Source organism: Symphalangus syndactylus, chromosome 11 (assembly GCF_028878055.3).
Source record: "Symphalangus syndactylus isolate Jambi chromosome 11, NHGRI_mSymSyn1-v2.1_pri, whole genome shotgun sequence".
NCBI classification, from domain to species: domain Eukaryota; kingdom Metazoa; phylum Chordata; class Mammalia; order Primates; family Hylobatidae; genus Symphalangus; species Symphalangus syndactylus.
This window is the reverse complement of record NC_072433.2, coordinates 95,689,785-95,709,895: the sequence shown is the minus strand read 5'-3', so window position 1 is coordinate 95,709,895 and position 20,111 is coordinate 95,689,785. Positions and strand designations below refer to the sequence as shown.

At 37.9% G+C, this 20,111-nt stretch overlaps 1 long non-coding RNA gene across 1 annotated transcript; it reads left to right on the top strand.

Moving 5' to 3' along the window:
- Positions 1-663: 663 nt before the first annotated feature.
- LOC134731800 (uncharacterized) lies at positions 664-20,067 on the top strand. The gene is made up of 6 exons (XR_010114388.1): positions 664-1,335; positions 2,260-4,670; positions 6,616-6,815; positions 7,949-8,236; positions 10,042-10,100; positions 19,439-20,067. It is a non-coding gene; the product is annotated as an uncharacterized lncRNA (long non-coding RNA).
- Positions 20,068-20,111: the final 44 nt, after the last annotated feature.

Below are 20,111 nucleotides of genomic sequence, written 5' to 3'. Positions count from 1 at the left end.
GTTTCAAGCGCGATCTGTCGCACTCACATTCAGAGATTTTGGCCCTAAGAACTGCTCATGTTTAATGTTTGTAGTTCCAACGGTTTAACTTTTTCTTTTTTTCTCTCTCTTTTTTTGGGGGGGGTGTAATTATAAATTTCTGAATTAATTAGTTGAGTAGGCTACAGGGTAGATAATAGAGCTAGTGTTAGATCCTTTTTAAAGGTTTTTAGGTCTGTATGGAGGGAGGGAAAAGGGAGGCGGGGAGTCCCCACACCCCACACTCTGCCCAAAGGTTAGGAAATTGCGGTCAGGGGTTCCTTGCCTTGGCTTCCACCACCTGAAGGCGTCTATAGCAATAATTAGAATCAAAACCAAGGAGACAAGAAATAGCTGAAAATAAAACACGAACTAAGAAATGGTAGCTTATTTTCTTTTTGCCATGCAGCAAAGGAGGGTCGAATTTAAAGCTGTTAGAGTTGCTGGCTGAGCTCTTCCTGCGGCAGCCAGTGCGTGCTTCCTCCCCTTCTTCGAGACTTCTCCATGCTCCTGCCCCAGCTCCCAGGCTGAAGATTCATGCAGGGCCCTCGCTTAGCCCAGACTCAGACCAGGCCCGGCCCAGCCCGCAGGTGGGCGGCTCCCCGCGCCGGGCGGCCCAGCCCCAACCACTGAGAGGAGGACCCTCCGGCGCCCTAGAGTGGCTACAGGCTGCGGCGTCGGGTTGGAGAACACGGAGTGCATGGAGCCGCTTCGCTGGTCCGGCGCGGTCTCCTGCGTTCCAGTAGCGGGCACCTGACTCCCCATGCCCGAGTACTGTCCTCGGGCGGAACGGCGTCTGCAGCGAGGGGCGGGGTTCCAGCCGAGTGGGCTGACGCGGTCCCTGGCATTTCCCGTGCTGGCCCTGGGTCGCCCTCGATGCTGCTTCCCGCTGGGAACCTCCTTCTGACGGCAGAAAGGAGCTTCACCTGGGGCGGCTGGCGGGAAACGGAGAAGAATCCACCGGGGAAGTGGACAGGGCTGGCTCCCGGACCTGGCTCAGCGGCTCTCGGGCCGTCAGACCTCCTGCGGGTTGCGTCACTTTCCTCGGTTTTCTAGACAGCAGTTGTGGGGTTGAATCCTTCCCGTGGTTTTGTAAGAATTAAATGAGATAATGAACGCGAACAGCAATCATTGCTGTTTGTTGGGTGCTTCCTGTGGGCCTGGCAATATTAACAACACGAGCTGCTCATTCATGCATTCATTCGCTACTCAGTGACTTTCCTATCAATACTGCAAGGTGTTGGAGATGAGCACCCACCCTTTGGTCAGTAAAACTGCCAAGATCACCGACCTTGTGAAGACATTTGAGGATGAGAGGTTGGTTGGAGCCTGGACGTGGAGACAGAGTCTAAATAGTTAACTACAAGACACATTATTTAATTACAACTACGAGAGCTTATAGCGGGAGACCCCTTTGGGAAGGGGGTGGAGATGGGGAAGAGGAGGAAAGAAAGGGCTTCCCTGAGGAAGTAATATTGCAGCTGTGACCTGACAGATGAGGCCGAACCAGCTAGACTCGTGTTTCAGGCCTCAGGAATAGCATAAGGCATAAGGACTCCAGCTGGCTTCTTCCGGGTTGAGTCCTTATGCTGAAATTGGTATTTGGCACACACCAGTAGTAGAATGCCACTCAGTGCCTTATTCTCTTCCCCTTCTCTCAGCTCTGTCCCCTCCACATAGTAGGACAATGAAGCTGGTAACTATTTTTGGTCCGAATAGTCCTTCTATTATTATTATTATTATCTGTTATAGTCCACCATGCAGGTTCTTCCTAACTCCTTTTGATCAAAATAGATATTTTTGAAAATGTGAAGAAAGCAGTATCGTATCTTGTATGGTTTCTCATTGCCTTCTAAGTCAGATATAAACAACGAACTTGCTTGAAATGTTCTCTATCAGACCAACGACCCATATTTAATTCCAACTCACACTCTGCTGCACCCTTTCGCTAAATTCTTTAGTTGATGTTAACTCCATTTGGAACCCTGTATGCAGCGTTGAATTGCACATTCTGAAGCAATTGTGTTCTTACTCAGCACTCTCATTTCTGGTATCCCAAGTATCTCCCTGCCTCCAGAACATGTTTATTCTTTAACCACTTCCTGATAGTACAGTAGGCTACCATTAGTCTAAATAGTTGCAGTTATTAGATATAGGCACATTTTCGAATTATAAGAATCCTATCCTGATCCAAGTTATAATTTGCTGATCACATACTGATTCATTTTCCTCCCACTCCAGGTCCTTTCATCTGCTGTTCCCCCAGTCCAGATGCCAGCCAGGCATTTGAGAACCATCTGATGGTAACAGGATGGAGGCTGACTCAACTACACTCCACCACCTGCCTTCCTGCCTTCAGGGAGATTTTGAACATAGCTTATCCTTTAAGTTCTTCTGCTTGTTACTGCTCACAGCACTGTGATTCTACTTTAGGCACCTTCTGTACATTCATATTCATGACTTTTTTTCTCCTCTTTCCTGTTTATGATTAGAAAGGTGCTTCACCAATATATTTTATTTCAGAACCAAAGAAGAGATCAAATTATAATAACATGAGCATAGTATTATACTATAGGATACTAGTAAGAAACTCAGTTCCTCCTCTTTGTTCCCATAATATTTTGTGAATATGTCTATGATAGTATTTAATACATTGCATTATGACTGGTTGTTTGTGTCATTCTCTACTTATTAATTAGACTTCTTTGAGGATAGAGATTGAGTTTTTAAATTTGTTTCTTCATTTGTTCTTTTACTTAGCTCAGTGCCTGGCAAAAAAACAAATCATTGTTGAATCAGTTTTTAAGTGAAATAGGGATAAGTGGGAGGCTAACTTATCCAGTCTTTGAAAATGCCTAGCGATCCCCTTCAGAATTCTCATACATCATCATCAATCTTCTTACCCTGTAAATAAATATACTAATCACTAATTTTAATCTTTCATAATCTACTTTTTTGCTTAATAATATGTGATAACTCCATGATTTGTTTATTCATTTATTCTAGGGTCTTTCATCCTGGGCATTATTTACACATTGGGCCAGGAGGGCCTTGTTATGGAGGGTGATAAAAATTCTTTGCTTGACCAAACTTTATTCAGGCTCCTGAACCTTCTCCTAGGCCTGTCTGTATACTTTCTTGTAAAATCAGATTTAGCAACAAACCTGTTTAGTCAGTTTAGCAACTGCCCATCACCCGCATCCTTGATATATGATCACCATCAATATGTTCCTCATCCTCCAACATCCCTTAGATGAAATCTAATAACCCTAGCCTGTCATCAGCAAGAATCCTGTTAGATTGTGTTAGCCAGAATCCTCCTTACCCTTGATGATTCCTCTTAGCAGTTGTCCATTCACTTATCCTACCCTGCTCCTTCTCTATAAATTCCCACTTGCCGCATGCTATATACAGAGTTGAGCACAGTCTCTCTCCCCAACTGCAAAATCTTATTGCAATAGTCCCTATACCTATGGCAATGATCTTGAATAAAGTCCTCCTTGCCATGCTTTAGCAAGTGTCATTGATTTCTTTTACAGGACCTGTCCTATGCAGTGTACAATGTTTAACAGCATCCCTGGCCTTTATCCACTATATGCCATTAGTACTACCCCTTCTTCACTGTGGCAAACATAAGTGTCTCCAGACATTGCCAAATGTCTCCTGGAGGACAAAATTGTCCCTGGTTGAGGACACTGATTTATTCTAATATTATATTAATCATTTTTCTTGACATTTGCCTACCCAATGACTATTAGAAACTCAATAGTAAATGCTTTGCTTTTTGCATTTTGTTCTAGAAATAGTTAATATCAAATTAACAGAAGTTTTACAAAATTAGATGTTTTAAACTCCTTATTAAACTCTGAAATAATGCTACCAGACTCTGGAATGTTCTCTCATCTTAGAATGTGCCCTCTTTATGACCTATGGATTTGTTGTTTAAAATTTAAAAGTTAGCTTTAAGTGAATGAAACATAAATTATCTTAAAGCAAAGGTATAGTAACATTATGAAAAAGAGTAAAGAGTATTAAGACTGATAGCCTTTGGGAGAAGTGAATTTGCTAAATGAGTGACTTTGATCAAATTTTTATGCACAGATATATGTACTTTGTAGATTTTTATCATTGCAATGTCTTTTGTATCTTTGATTTTCAAAAGATTTCTAAAATAAGGACATTCTTACACAAAAAATTCTTAAACATCTTTCAAAGTTTAAAAAGTCAGAAGTTTTTAGAAGCTGTTATATTTTACTTTTTAAAAAATGTTTTTATTGTTAAATGAAAACACATTATAATAATTGCATAAAAACATAAGTATGCAGTTTAATGAATTACTATAATAGGAACACTGTATAATCACCAATCAAGGTCAAGAGGTAGAATATTGGTAGGGCTCAGAAGCACCCGTACCTCCATGCCCATCCCCATCCACAGCTTCCTCTCTCTTCTTAAGTGTCGTCCCTTCCTGACATTTATGGGTAATATGTAGTCACATTTTTGTTCTGTTTATTCTCTATTTTTTATTTTTATTTTAGAGATAAGGTCTCAATCTGTCACCCAGCCTGGAGTGCACTGGCACCGTCATAGCTCACTGCTGCCTCAAACTCCTGGGCTGTCCATCTCAGCCTCCCAAGTAGCTGGGATTACAGGTATAGCCACCATGCCTGGTCCTTTTTTATCTTTTACCACAAAAATGTGCATCTGTTTACACTGGAGTTTAGTTTTCCTTGTTTTTGAAGTTTATATAAATGAAATTATACACTGTGTGGTCTTTTCTCTCTAGCTCAAAATTATGTTTATGGGATTCATCTGTATCATTGCATACATTACATTTTATTTATTTGCACTGTTGTATTGTTTTACAGTCTGTGAATGTATCACTACCCTTGATGAACATTTGCTTGTTTCTGGTTGTGGCCAATGACAATGCCTGTTGACACACATGTGCATACATTTTTGTTGCCTATGTATCTAGAATTAAATTGGTGCATTAAAGAGAATACATTCTACAAATTTATAGCAAAATACCAAACTGTTTCCCAAAGTGGCTCTCCACTTATATCTCCACCAGCAGTCTATGAGAGTTCTTGAATTTTCATATTCTTGGCAACACTTGGTATTTTTAGTCTTTTTTATATATAGCCATTCTGGTGGGTTTGCAGTGGCTTTAATTTGTATTTTCCTGACTCATAATGAGGTAGAGCACCTTTTCATGTGTTTATGAAAAGATATCCTCTTTTTTGAAATCTGGTCAAAATGTGTCCTACGTATCTGGTCAAGTTTCTTGACCATTTTTCTATTGAACTTACCTTCTATCTTTTTCTTAATATTTTGTAGTAAATATTTTCTCACTATGAGTTAGTTGTGTTTCATTTCACATCATGACTTGTTTCTTTTTAGTTTTCAACTTTTCTAAGTACTCTGTATTAGGAGTATGTCTTATGCATAACATTTAATTAGATTTTGTGGCATAATTCTTCTGAGAGTAGTTTTGTTTTGATAAGCAAATTTATTGATATAATAGACATCCTGTTTATGTTTCTTAGTTTTTATCTTTTATTATATGACTGATATCTTTTTATGTTTGTATTTTATATTTATATGTGTTCCTTCTAAAAATGTAAAGAATTGCATTCAACATTGTTTTTAGGCTAGATGTTCCATAACTTTTTTTCTTTCTTCTTTCTTTCTTTTTGTTTTCTTTTTTTGTTGTTGTTGTTGTTGAGACAGGGTCTCCCTCTGTCACCCAGGCTGGAGTGCAGAGGAGTGATCATGGCTCACTGCAGCCTCAACCTTCTGGGCTCAGGCAATCCTCCCACCTCAGCCTCCTGAGTAGCTGTGACTACAGGTGCGTGCCACTACACCCAGCTAATTTTTTTTTCTTTCATTTTTTGTAGAGACAAGGTTTCACCATGTTGGCCAGGCTGGTCTCAAACTCCTGACCTCAAGTGATCCATTTGCCTCAGCCTCCCAAACGGCTGGGATTACAGGTATGAGCCACTGTGCTTGGCCCATAACTTTCTATAAAATGTTTTTCTATTTCTTTTAAATATACATACTATGCATATATATATATATATATATATATATATATATATATATATATTTCCCCACTATGAACAATAGGTCCTTTTTATTTCTACTCTCTGCCCTCTAAAACCTGAGTTTAATTAAACTGTATTTTTTATATTCTTCTAATGTTTACTTCTATATCTTGAAATGTGGTTCTATATTTATCACTTGATCTGTCAGCTTTAAAACCTAACTTTGTAACCTCAGCTATCACATAGAGAAAATCAACATGTTACATACCTCCCACCTTTTTACCCTTTTCTCCTCTCCTCTTTTGTGAATTATAAATATTGCTAAATTTACTATAGCCCTCATGGCTGTTTTATTCTTAGTTTTAAGTTAAATGGAATCACTGCTTTCCACTGGTACTGTTGGAAATAATATTAGTGTCCCAGTGTTGCTAGCAGGATCAAATGAAAAAGAATCAGCATTCATTAAATTTTCCTGAGAATTTAGTATATTGCAGGTCCTGTGCCAGGTATCTGGGAATACAGAGTGCAACAACATTGTCTCTGCTTTTAGGGAGCTCCCATGTTCATGGAAGTGACAAAGAATTTCAGTCCAGTGTGATAAGAGATGTGAGAGATAAGTACCATGTGCTCCACACCAGAGAGAAGGTGTTCCTAACTCAAGCTTGGGGATGGGGCAATGATCGGATTCCTGGAGGAGGTGCTACTGAGTTGTGTCTTGAAGCATGAATAAGATATGGCAGACTAATAAAGGTATGAAAGGAATTCTTGATCTAGACAACAGCAATGGCAGAGACATGAGAGAGAATCATGTTCAGAAATTTGTAGTAATCCTGAACATCTGGACTTAAGCTAGCGTGTGAATGGGGAAAAGAGAAGTGAGGGAGCTGAAGAAATAGGCAAGAGGGCATTCATGAGGGCTGTATGGGACCACTGTGGGGTCTTTTTTTTTTTTTTTTTCAGACGGAGTCTCGCTCTGTCACCCAGGCTGGAGTGCAGTGGCGCAGTCTCAGCTCACTGCAAGTTCCGCCTCCCGGGTTCACGCCATTCTCCTGCCTCAGCCTCTCCAGGCGCCCACCACCACGCCCGGCTAATTTTTTGTATTTTTAGTAGAGACGAGGTTTCACCGTGGTCTCGATCTCCTGACCTCCTGACCTCGTGATTCGCCCGCCTCGGCCTCCCAAAGTGCTGGGATTACAAGCGTGAGCCACCGCGCCCGGCCGTGGGGTCTTAAGTATAAAAGTGAATGACTGGATTTGTATTTCTGACGAACATTGGCAGCAGCAAAGATGTGGACACAGTGAAGCCAGACTGGAGGAATAAGATGAGTTGGAAATCACCTTATGAGAATCACCTCTCATAACGAGGTGATTCTTTGTAAGACTGACACCAAGACTTTAAACCCTTCATGAGGAGAGACTGAAAATGGACTAGAATGAGATTGGTTCAGGCCAACTTCCACTGAGCTATTGATGTCCCATAAAAGAGGGTATTTAAAATGAAATTACCCAGACTTTAGGAAATGAACTGATATTGGCCAATGTATTCTGATGTGATATCATATCCCTATTTGGATGGGGGGTGAGGAGAGGAATGGGGGATTGAGGTTTTTGTCTACAAAGAATGTCAGTCATACTGAGAATGAAAATTGTCAGGTTTCAACTGGGTAAGGGGAAAATTTCCTCCTGTTTCTGGTGCCAGAGTCAGTTTGGAATAAAGTCAAAAGCATGGAGAGTCCTGGGGCATTTCCAGAGGGGAAGCCACCCCTGGACAGCTAGATAATGGCTAAGAATAAGATCTCTGGAACATTTGCATGGGTCTGGGCCTGTGTAGGTTGTAAGTAACTACCTCACTCTGCTTCCTTTCTTTTATTCCTAAACCTGCAGTGAAGTTCTGTCAAAAGTTACAGTCTGGACTCAGTTATACTGTGGGGAATTGAGGAAGGGCCTATCCCGTGCTTCGGAAAGAAATGCAAAGGAGAGAGCAGTAAACTTCCTCCTTGAGACCAGGGTGTTGGTAACAGAAGTCATCTGCAGAAAGCCACACTCACCTGAGCCATCATTGTGATCTTACAGAAAGATATGGCAGCCTTAGAGCCTTAGATGGCACATGGCCCCTGGAGACCTGCTAAAGAGACCATATGGTGGAATCCTGAGAGTTCTCAGAAGCAGCTGGTGAGTCATCTGATGAGGGCTGATTTCTGGAAATTAGTCAGGATTAAAGCCATTATACTTTGTGCGGTAAGAAAAAGTGTTTACTTATTTTATAACCACAGGATGGTGTGATCTTGCACAATGGGGTCACACAATCATCCATGAAAATAGGGATGAGGGCCAAATAATGCAGAGGGAGTGATGGAGGAATACTGAAGACAGAAAATCAGCAGGGTATGGTAATATTGAAATCTGGGCTAGAGATAAACATTTGAAAATCACAATCATAGAGATGAAAGTCGAGGCTATAGGTATAGATAATATTGCCAGGAAGACGGTATTGAGAAAGTACTCCATAAACAGTAAAACATTTTCTAAATGTTAGCAATTAATTTCACATGCTAACAAAGTAGTCACATTATTTTATAAGCACATCTCATACATTTTTATTTAGCATGAATATATATGTATAGATATACGTGTATGTATGTACATGCTATTTCTATCTTATCTTTTTAAATCCTAATCTTTTAAAGACAAAAACCTTTAGTAAGTCCATTGAAGCTGTTGATACATTTATTTAGTGTTAGAAGAAGGTCTCTCAACCTTGGTAGTAGTATTTTGGTGTGGGGTTGGATAATCCTTTCATGTGGGGTATTATCCTATGTATTGTAGGCTGTTTAGAGGCATCCCTGGCTTCTCTACCCATTAAATGCTGGTGCCTCTACTCCAGCTCTTCCCTGGTCCAGTTAGTGTGACAAATTAAAATGTCTCCAGACATTGCCAAATGTCCCCTAGGGGGCAACATCAACCCTGCTTGAGAAGCATTAGTGGACTATACGTTGCCATTAAACAGTGCTAAATATGAGATTAAAATTTTTTTTTTTTTTTTTTTTGAGACGGAATTTCACTCTTTCACCCAGGCTGGAGTGCAGTGATGCAATCTCGGCTCACTGCAACTTCCTCCTTCTGGATTCAAGCGATTCTCCTGCCTCAGCCTCCCAAGTAGCTGGGACTACAGGCTTGTACCACCATGCCCGGCTAATTTTTGTATTTTTAGTAGAGACGGGGTTTCACCATATTGGCCAGGCTGGTCTCGAATTCCTGACCTCGTGATCTGCCTGCCTCGGCCTCCCAAAGTGCTGGGATTACAGGCATGAGCCACCATGCCTAGCCAAGATTAAAATATTTTAAAACAATGAATTTTATAATGGGAACATCCATTCAACATTGCTGTAATCATTTCTAATTTCATCTGTTCTGTATACAATGCTCAGGCATTCATAAGTTTCAAGCTGAAAGTCCTAAGGAGCATATTAAAGGTAGTATCAGCAGAACAATTAATTTGCCTCAAAGTGATTTGAAAATTTGTCAGTATTCAGAGGAACCCTAAGATGAAGTGTGGTAGTGCTTACTTGGTAAGCCTTTCCTTTTTCAGCAAGTTAAGAGTTTAAACAAGTGACAAGAAGATTATTTTTATTTCTTAACAAAATAAATGTTTAAAACATCTGTAAGAACTTTTGAATTACCATTTAGAGTTTAGTAACAGATATATTAAGCAGAAATCATTCGGTACCATTTGTTTATAATTGGACCACAAAAGCAACTCACTTGTGGCTTGATTGAATAATTCTGAATTAGGTTTGAAAATAAGACATTTTGTCAAACATATCACATAACTCAGAATTTATTTATTTATAATTTATTCTGTACTTCTCACAATTAGCTTGATTTAGAGAGAAGTTATCATAACAAACAGGTGTTAGGAAAAAAAATAGCCTCCTGCTGTGAGAGTATGCTTGTATTTATGATTTTTTTTCTTCCAGTTTAACCTCACTTCCAGTTTCCTGCCATTATCCAGAAAAGGAACACCACTAATTAAGAGGTAAATGGCAGTTTTATATTTTCATGGTTAAATAACACAGACTTTTAGTGCTTAAAGGAACTATTGTTACACCCTTCATTATGAACACAAGAAACTGAGTTCTAGAATAAATGACTTATTCCAGTGTCCAAAGCTTCAGTGCCACGTATTAATAGGGAGTCAGAAAGCCTCCTCAGATAACAGGTGAAAGAAGTGTGCCCAAACACTACAGAAGAGTGGAGAACAGGACTGTCTTTTAACATGACAGAAAGCATGTCCATTTGGGAGGCAGAAGGATTGCAATTCAAATGGCTCTATACCTATTAGCTGGCTCTACCCCTAAATGGCTGGATTATTGGAGGCAAGTTGGTTAACTTATCAGGTTCTCAGTTTCTACATTTGAAAAATGAAGATAGTGACATCTAACTTTCAGTTGTTGGAGAATTAGAAATAATATATGAATAATGCATATTGTAGATCCAAACACTAATCACAGCTGAGTTGTGCAGTAAATGCTGATTAATTTTAAATAGTATTCCTAAGTATAAAATTAACATACATGTAATATATAATATAGATAAAAGCTATATTTATATATAGATAAAAGTTTATATATATTTTGAGATATAATATATTTTAATTTTAATGTAATTGATCAGTATTTTCCTTTAAATAATATACACATTCGTTTCATGTGTGTGTAAATTAAATGTATTTGTTTTCCTGTTTCCCTCTTCTCTATGGTTTTTGAATTTAACAAATGGGTTTGAATGTATTTATTTAAGTGGGCTGATAGTATATCACATGTAAACTTATTTTAATAAAGAGAGAACATATGGTTTTCATTCTTTTTAAAAATGTGAAATATATATACATAAGAATGTATGAAATGTATACACACTACATAAATAGAAATAACAAAGTGAACATTAAGTATCTACTGTTTCTGATACAAAATAAAACACTGCCAATAATTGGAAGCTCCTTTTGTGCCTTTTCCCGAACACGACTCCTTCCCTTCCCCTCCTGCCCCCCCACCCAAGGAAACAGCTACACTTACTTTAATGATAATCATTTTCTTGCTTCATTTTAATATTCACTCAGCCTGTGTATGCATCCCTAAATGACCAATTGTATCTGTTTTTGAACTGTGTATAATAGAATCATAATGTATATATTGTTTTTATTTACTTTTGTCACAATATTTTTTGAGATTCACACATGTTGCTAGATGTCCACTTTGCTTTCTGTATGGGGTCCCACTGTATATGTCACTACCTTTTCTTTTATTTATTTTTTATTTTTTGAGACAGAGTCTCACTCTGTCGCCCAGGCTGGAGTGCAGTGGCATGATCTCGGCTCACTGCAAGCTCCGCCTCCCGGGTTCATGTCATTCTCCTGCCTCAGCCTCCTGAGTAGCTGGGACTACAGGCGCCCGCCACCACGCCCGGCTAATTTTTTGTATTTTTAGTAGAGACAGGGTTTCACTGTGTTAGCCAGCATGGTCTCCATCTCCTGACCTTGTGATCTGCCCACCTTGGCCTCCCAAAGTGCTGGGATTACAGGCTTGAGCCACCGCGCCTGGCCTACACTGTCTTTTCTACTACAATGCATATCTCAGTTATCTCCAGCTTTTCCATATGACAAACCAGGTTGTCATGAATGTTCCAATGTATGATTCTTAGTGTACATGCACAAGAATCCTTCTAGAGCACATACCCAGGAGGATGAATGAGGGGTAAAAGTATGAGTGTATTCAGTTCTACTAAGTATTGCTAACCTCTTTGCCAATGAAATTGTACCAATTAATACTTCTACCAATATGGATAGGAGTTTCCAATGTTAACTATATTTGATATTGTCAGGTTTGAGGTTTTAATTTGCATCTTTCTGATTACTTGTCAAATTGAGCATCTTGTTTGCATTAGCTTTTAATTTCCTCTTTTGTAAAGTCCTTGTTCTAGTCATCTGCCCATTTTTCTAGTAGGCTGTATATCTTGTTCTATTGTTTTGTAGTTCTTTAAATATTCTCTATATTGGTCCCTTGTCAATATCTGACACATTTCTTTGTCTAATTTGTAGCTCGTCTTTTCATTCTCCTTATCATGTTTAAGAATTTTAGTTTGTGTGTTTTTGTTTTTGTTTTAGACAGTATCTCACTCGCCCAGGCTAGAGTGCAGCGGCATGATCATAGCTCACTGCAGCCTGGAACTCCTGGGCTCAGGTGATTCTCCTACCTCAGCCTCCTGAGTACCTGAGACCATAGGCATGCGCCACAATGCCCAACTAATTTTTTAAATATTGGTAGGTACAGGGTTTCACTATCTTGCCCAGATTGGTCTCAAACTCCTGGCCTTAAACAATCCACCTACCTCGGCCTCTCAGAGTGCTGAGATTATAGGCATAAGCCACTGTGCCTGGCCAGAAGTTCTAAATTAAATGTAACCAGATAATCCTTCTTTTCCTTTATGATTAATGCCTTTGTGCCTCATTTGAGGAATCTTTCCTATCAAAGACTATAATACTTTTTGCACATTGTTTAAAAAATTTTTTCTTGGGTCAAAATCATAGGATGTTCTCTTACATTTACTTCAAAGTATTCATATTTTCCCCCTCACATTTAGGTCTTTAATTCACCTAAAATCAATTTTAGGTGAATTAAGTTATACTGTGAGGTAGGGAGTCAAAAAATTTTCCCTCACGTGGATAATATATTTTTTCTACATCATTTATTAAACTCCATCTTCTACCTATTGATCTATGATGTGACTTCTATTATGTATTAGGTTTCCATATATGTGTGAATTTATGGGGGCTTGTTCTGATTCTTTAGTAATATCTTAATAATCATAGATTTATAATAAGACTTGAGAATTCTCGGCTAAGAATCTTGTACTTTGTTCTTCAAAACTGTCTTGGGATTGTTCTTTGTTTTTTTTTTATTATATAATTTAGAATCCGCTTATAAAGTCCTATGAAATACTCCTGGCATTTAAAATTTAATAAAATTTAAAAAATTTAAATTTAAATTTAAAAAAACTGCATTGAATTTATAGATTAATTTGTGGGAAATTGACATTATAAGAATATTGAAACTACTTACCCATAAACATGGTATTGCTCTCTGTTTAGAAAATTTTATATTTTTTCATAAAGATCTTACACATTGTTATAAATGAACATTGCATCCCCCTAACCCTCCAAATTCATATATCAAAACCTAACTTCCAATGTGATGGTATTTGGAAGTGGGGCCTTGGGGAGGTGATTCGGTTATAGGGGTGGAACTCTCATGACTGGGATTAGGGCCCTTATAAGGAGAGACATGCTGTCTCTTGGCTATGTGAGGATAAAAGACAGCTGTCTACAAACCAGAAAGAGGCCCCTCCCCAAACATCAAATCTGTCAGCACCTTGATCTTAGCTTTCCAGCCCTTCAAATGGTGAGAAATAAGTGTCTGTTGTTGAAGCCATACAGTCCAGGGTATCTTGTTAGAGCAGCCCTAGTGGATGAAGACACACATGTTCTGTAGAGTCATTTCTATATGCCCATGTCAGACACCTTCTGTTTGCCTCTCCATGTCTACTCGCCACTCTTCTCTGCTTTCTCGTCTCTGCTTTGTTCTTTATTCTGGGAGGACGCTGACTTGTAAGGACTATATCCATAGGCTCCTATCCTCTCTGGCTGTGATTGTATTCATACAAAATGGAGCTTCAGCAGTAAATCAGAGAATGAATAGGAGGTGACTGAGGTCGGTGGATCACTGATGACTGCCTCTCTGACAAGGTTACCTTGGGTTGGCTATGTTCCTACACTGAGGGATACTTCTCCTCTGAAAGCAGTATAACTCTCTTTTTTGCTGGGTTCTTCTCTTCATCGCTATGGGCAGAGTGATAACAGCTTCTTAAAGGATAAAGAATAGAAGTCCAGGCATTGGACGTTAAGGGTTATTTAAGGAAGAATTTAAAAAACCATTTTTCTTAAGTATGAGATGGTGCCATATTTCACATGATATAGAAATGTAGGATAAGTAAACACATGTGAAAAGCCTTTTAAAATAATAAGAATAATCGCTGAGCACAAACTATATGCCTTACTTTGTGCTAGGTGCTTTACATATTTTATCTCAGTCGATCTTTATGATAATCTTATTAGGTAGGTTTTATTGTCCCTTTTCACAAGTGAGGTTTTAAAAATGATTTCTCAAGGTCACCAAAGCTAGTTAGTAAATAATAGAAGCAGGAGTTTAACTTAGGTCTGCCTAATTCCAAATCCATTCTATTAATTTTCTTGCTTTTCTGTGTACATTATACCATTAAATTAATACTCAAAGAATTATGTTCTTTTAGGACGTAGTTTCAGTTAAGTGATCAGGGTGTAGTTTCAGAGGAGTGATCTGGCTGGATGATCCTAAGACATTAAATAGTGAAGTGGCAAGGAAATAAGGATGGTAGTGGCATACCAGTTATTTGATAAATCTAATAATAAAAGGTTGGGGCTAAATGGTATGATTTGCTATTCATCTCATTTTTTCCACAAATTCTATGCCACACAAAGTCTAACTTCTCTCACCCTGATAAATGCTTACTGATCCTCCCTGAGGAGTATTCTACATTGTTCTAATAGTGATGCCCCAGTTTTACGGGGGTTTCTTATCCTCACAGGGAAAAAGAAGCTAGACAGTGAGCTTCTTGGGGACAGAGCATCTCATTCATCTCTGTATTCCAATCACAAAGCCTAGTTTGCTTCGAACTAAACATTATGATTTGGGCTGTACTATTTGAGTCTTGCTGCAGGGCTTGTTTATACTCATGAACATTAATACAGTGACTGTCTTCCAGGTCACCTTGTCCCAGCAACGCAGAAAAAGATATTTATGTCTGCCATCCTTCTGTCTTTCCTTCCTAATAGCTCTCTTACCTAATATTTAAGCACAGACAGGTGCCATTTAACAAAAACCACTGAAGAAGGTTGGGGGAATAATCAGCTTTAACCTTGGATCACAATTCTCAAAAGAGAGCAATCACTGCTATCACAAGAAACAGAGAAATTCTCTGAGGATAGTAGTCAAAATGTAGAATGAAAACTAGTGCCCAGATTCATGGTGAGCAGGTAATGAAATAGGTAACATTTTTTCCTCTCCATCTCAGATGAACAAAGACCAAGAAGAATTTAGGTCAGCCTATCTCTTACTCATGGCAGGCCTCATAAGAAAGGTATGGAACGTCCTAAAGAAGAGAACACAGTTCATCTAACTAAACTTTGCTTATTTCTTTTCATATATTTTTCTTGTTTTTATAGTATTTAATTTTTTTAATTTTTAATTTTTGTGGGTATATAGTGGGTGTAAATATTTATAGGTATAGCATTCTTCAGCTCACATACTTTATGTTTTTAACATGTTTCTTAAAAATATCTTTACTGTAGAAAGTCACAATAATAACAGTTTAACAACAATTATTAAATCATGGTACACAAGAAGTGTTATTCAAATAATTGGGAAAAGTAAATATGGAAAATAAGAACTGTGAAGACTGTAATAAAAGTCTACTTGCAAAAGATCACATTTATCCAACTAACAAGAGGGGAAAGGAATCAGCAGAATATAAGTTGTACTTACGAAAGATTAATAATGGTAATAATAATGACAATTACAGGTCAACACTCCTACTTTGAGAATTGAAGTAAATGGGAAGCCATGAAAGACTGCTAAGTATAGAATAAAAATCTCCTATTTCTGGTTTAAACTTTGGAAAGTGAATTTAAAAAATAAAAAAAGAATGATTTACCATAGCATGGCTGAGAGAAAGTGATGCTTTGAACAAGAACTCTGGCTGCTCATTTTAGTCTCCATAATTGAATGGCATGATAAAGCATAGTACATGAAGAAAATATCTGATCTAAGTGATGTTACAGAGGTTTTTACAAGATTTAGAAGCCCAAAACTGTAAGGTAAAAGACAGTTCAGGGTGAAGTTAGATGTCTTATGTGCTTAATAACAAAGAGAATATGAGCTGTTTTTAAGTTTAGGAGAAAGTTTTCCAAGGCTAAGAATGTCTCATATTTCATTTGGCATGTCAGCTAGATGGATTTCCAAATAAGTAAAATATTAGATACTTTGTAATCTGTTTCCTTACTGCAAGCACTTTTTTCTCTTGAAGGTAGCCTGTTAAATTTGGGTAAAAAAGGCCGGGCGCGGTGGCTCACGCTTGTAATCCCAGCACTTTGGGAAGCCGAGGCGGGCGGATCACGAGGTCAGGAGATTGAGACCACAGTGAAAAACCCTGTCTCTACTAAAAATACAAAAAATTAGCCGGGCGTGGTGGCGGGCGCCTGTAGTCCCAGCTACTCGGAGAGGCTGAGGCAGGAGAATGGCGTGAACCCGGGAGGCGGAGCTTGCAGTGAGCCGAGATCGCGCCACTGCACTCCAGCCTGGGCGACAGAGCGAGACTCCGTCTCAAACAAACAAACAAACAAACAAACAAAAAATTTGGGTGAAAAGATATTTATTCCTAAATAAAAGAGAAGTTTAAAATTAATTCCATCTTACGGAAAAAAAAACTATTAGTTGGTAAAAATTTGCTTGCAAAATATTGTAAAACTTAGTGTAAATAGTTATAAGGTCTAGTTTAGTATAAATTCTAAAACATTTTTCTTTGCTATTGATCTGGTTCATCTAAATGTTACTCTATTGACAATATAGTTTTGAATCATAATAGTAGCACAATAATAAAATTATCACAACAAAATGGAAGCGAAAAGGGAATTCACACTTTATAATATTTTACATTGACTTGACCTGACATGATTCTCAATTTTAATACAGAAGAGTTAAAATTAGATCTCTAGTCCGGGACTGGACAGAAAATAGAAGATCATTAGCCAATCTAAAATGAAAATATATCCGATATATAATGTCTCAATGAAAACAAATGACTATTATTCCAAGCTCGGTAAAATAAAAACTCCTATTTATATATTTGTGCTCCCTTTCTCAGGCATTGCAGCCTTTAGCATCTCATAAATCCTAGCTAATTACATGTCAAAATGAAAGGTTAATTATAAATTTAATATGCTTCCCTTTTCTATCTAATGAATCAACATCACACAATGGAGAATGCTAGGGGACTAGAAGAGAAAGGCAAATACTTTAAAATAACTGCTTCAGGTTCCATTTGTGAAGAATTTCCTAAACAATGATGCTGCCCCTTAATGGAAAAGGCTGCCTCTCTAGGCAGGCTATTTATTCAACAACCATTTATTGAGCGTCACCTATGTTCCAGGCATACTATGCTAGGATTTGGGTTGTATAAGGAACAAATATGCCTAAGACAATATTTTTGCTCCCAAGTAACTAACAACCCTGGAGTAAAGAATGCCTGTATTTGGAGCTCTTGTTCCTGCCGTTCCCTAAGAAGCCTGTATGATACATGACCCCTTAGCTTCTGTCAAAGCAGTCCCTTACTGGAATGGCTGGTTGGGCTACAGACCTTGGGAGTTCCTTCTTGCCAAAGAGTTTTTGGTTTACTTCCAAAAAGAACTGTTAGACTTTTCTAAATACCATAGCATTTTGTAAATTTAAAGCAACATGTAATAACTTAAATATATCAAATATGTTTAATATAACAGGATTATAATTTCTTTTTACAATTTGAAAGAGAATAACATGTCTTTGTTGATGTTCCCTAACTCAACAGAAGATCACTATGTTGTCAAAATTATCAGCATCATAATTTTGGCTGGTGATGCTAATATATTATGCTTCATTAAGCTGTGCTGCTCTAGGAACATCAATTTATCTTTCATCTTCTTATTTACTCTATTTAAAAGACTATAGTATCAGTATTGACTTAATTCTCTAATGTGCTGTGAATAATATATCATTCTTTCAATGTATTTAAGTATACATCTACCTTCACTGTAGACTCCATGATTGTGTCTCACTCCAGGGAGTTTTCTTTTTATAATGTGGAGAAGGAGAACATACATTCGCATAGGGAAATCTTTCACTAAAGATTTAACTGTTGGCATTGTTGATGCAAAACAAACATTTGCATGAAAGCTTCACATGACACCACTAGTGGAGCTTAATGGCATCTAATTAATGAACCAGGTGCCGAGGCAGCCTCTCCACTGCCTAATTCTTTGTGGATAACATGTTGTATAAAATAATTTGGCTGTGCAATCTTTTTTACACACCCTATCTCATCTTCATAACAACTGTCTAAAATAAACTTTATAATCTTTATTTGACAGAATAAGACATTTAATCTTCAAGGTAGGTTAAATTGTCCAGTGCTACAGAAAATGACAGTCAGAGCCAGCATTTGAATACAGATCACCCTAAATTCATATTTCCCCTTTCCACCTAGCACTGCCTCTCCAGCAAATCTGTTTTCTAGCTCGAAATGGTAGTTCGACATTCAAATTAACCACCTGAATATTTAGAATGGCAGTCCTTAATAAACAATGAAAATCCAACTCAGTTGAATCACCAGTCTCTTCATAAAGCAACACAATTAATATTAATAAAATATTTACCAAGATGTCAGAAATCTCTCAGTTCTACTTTGCTGGGCTTTGAACACAGACCTAATGCAAACTTGTAGCCAGGTAAACATGCTAGAATATTGTCTAGACATGATAGAATATTATGGACCTATTAAAAATGTCTGTGAATAAGAGTTTTTAATAACATAAGAAAATGCTTATGAGACTTGTAGTGGGTTGAGTGGTGGATCCAAAAAGGGTATGTTCTTGGGTCCTAATCCCTAGAACCTGTGAATGTGACCTTATTTGGACAAAGGATCTTTTCAGATGTAATTAAGATCTTAAGGATCTTGAGATCCTGTATTGCCTGGGTGGGCCCCAAATCCAATGGCAAATGTCCTTATGACACTTATGACAGAAGAGAAGACACAGATACAGAGGAGAAATCAGTGTGAAGACCAGGCAGAGATTAGAATGACATGGCTTCAGACTGAGGATGCTGTCAATCATCAGAAGCTGGAAGAGGCAAACAATGGATTCTCTCTAGATCTTCTAGCGGGAGTGCTGTGGCCCTGTCCACATGTTCATCTCAGACTTGTGGCCTCCAGAACTTTGAAAGAATAAATTTCTTTTGTTTTAAGCCACAGAGTTTGTGCTAATTTTTTTCAGCAACCACAGGGAACCAATACAATATGCTAAGTGAATAAAGTAGGACATGAAAAAGTATTTCCACTATAATTTCAACTATATGAAAAGATACATGGGAAATTTTAAAAGAAACTCATCAATATGTTGGCAGTGACCGCCTGTAGGTGATAAAATTGTAATAGCCTTGTTATTTGCTTGTTTATAATTTCTGTATTTTTCAGATTTTCTCGAATGACTGTTATGTAAGGAAAAGTCTTAGGACAACAAGGAGACAACATAGCTTAAAGGTTAAGACTTGTGGGCGCTGGAACCAGATGAACTACTTTTAAAAGGACCTGCTTCTTAGTAACTGTGTATCTTGATGATCTCTTTGTTTCTCAGTTTTCTCATGTGAGGAATAATAAAATCAACTTAAAGATTATTTGAGGATTTAGTGAATAATACTATATTTTATCTATTCTGAAGAGAATATTTTTTCACACTTTAACTGATATCGCGCCATGACTTACAATTGATTGTCTTATAATCACAGAATTGCTGTTGCTTACACATGTAAACTTGGCTGTCACTTTTCTTGTAGTTGTTTCATCAGTTGAATTATATACATTGTGGTGCTATACAATTTGAATTTAATTACCATTTAAAGTGCCTTAAAAATTACATTGATTCACCACGGAAGCAAACATTACTGTGTATGGACAATGGCACTGAAGAAAAGCAGGAGGGCTTAAATTTGATATTTAGTAAAGCAAGTATTTGTCCCTGAAGGAAAGACTGCAATTCCACTTATTCATGCAAAACAACCCAAAGAGGAACTGTGTTATATTTTGTGACTGAGATATGAGCCTATCATGTACCAGCCAATGGAAAGAAACTGTGTAATCTTAAGACTAT